This window comes from Toxorhynchites rutilus, chromosome 2 (assembly GCF_029784135.1).
Source record: "Toxorhynchites rutilus septentrionalis strain SRP chromosome 2, ASM2978413v1, whole genome shotgun sequence".
Taxonomy (NCBI): domain Eukaryota; kingdom Metazoa; phylum Arthropoda; class Insecta; order Diptera; family Culicidae; genus Toxorhynchites; species Toxorhynchites rutilus.
The window spans coordinates 266754372-266755735 of record NC_073745.1 but is presented as its reverse complement, the minus strand read 5'-3'; positions in this window follow the sequence as shown (position 1 = coordinate 266755735).

Genomic DNA, 1364 nt, shown 5'->3' with positions numbered 1-1364 from the left:
TCACCGTGATATTCTCTTTTCGATGCAGACCCGCCCTGCCCTCATAGCTCTACCGATAACGCGAGCTGCTTTCGAATAAGAGAGATAGAACGAACGAAAGAAATCCGCACATGCTTTTGCATGTGACCAACTAGTTTATTAAATTAATTAGATTAATTATTACTATACGAATTAAAATACACTGAATTCAAACACTTTTCACATTTGCCGAATAAGTTTAAAGCCTCTTAAAAACAAAGAAGATAATATCTGCCGAATAAATCCAGTTACACAGTTCATGAATGGTTTACCCATCTTTAGATGCGACAACCGGGAGAGAAAAAAAGCAGACTATGTGCATTTTCGTCCTGAAAGGCGATATTTTCATTGTTAACGGGATCGAAAACAAAGAAATTTACGTGAATGAGTGTCTGAAAAAAACGCCTGCTAATTTCCCTGAGTCGGCACTGACATTTCGGAATAAATGCCATGGAGTGATATACTGCCAACAGCGTGCAGATGATTGATTTTTTTTACAAATTCCCATTATTAACCGAGTTTTAGCCATTTTACTGAAGCGGTTTTCAATTTGGTACGCCCTACATGTAGTAGGAGGTTCAATCCTTTTTTTTTTTTTTGCTACATCACAATGTTTGTTCTTATGAAAATAATACTGTAGAAAAGTTTACATATTTTGCATTTTATTAGGCTTTGTTTTTGTTAGGTTATGTACTTTTAACACATAGTTGTGTTTAAACCGATTTTCTTACCCAATAAAATTATACCAAATTGAATGAAATTGATAGTAAGTGGTAGCTAAGAAACTAAGCTATCATTTGATGCTAGAAAACTTACCATATGGTTGATTTCCAAAAACATGAAAAATTATCAAAGTAGCTGTTCGATTTTTCGAACGCTTGGCATAAAATGGGTTAAACTAATTATAAAAAAGTTAAACCATCATAAAACAGCTAAAAGACAATTTGGGTTTTCAAACAACTGCCATTTTGTTTAAAACGTTGTTTTCAGCTTGTCCGAGGTACATACCATAACGGCATCATCACTAAACAAGAATCTGTTGGATCACAAGGGCTAATTTCTTGTACACCAAGGCACTGTTTCTTTTTTGACCTCTCCACTCTACCAGTTTGTAATTTTTTCAATGTATTGAAAAAAAAATTGTATTCTTAAAAGATAAATAAACAAATAATAAAGTAATGGATAGTAGAAATATCTGTTTAGTTTTATCTGTTTAGAGCACGAAAAAAACGTCCGAAATTCGTGCTTCCGCATTAGAATACCCCCTTAATACCGTCCGAATGTGCGAAAGAAAAGAGAACAATTATTGGTTGAAATGGATTTCTTTCATAATCAATGACCGAAAA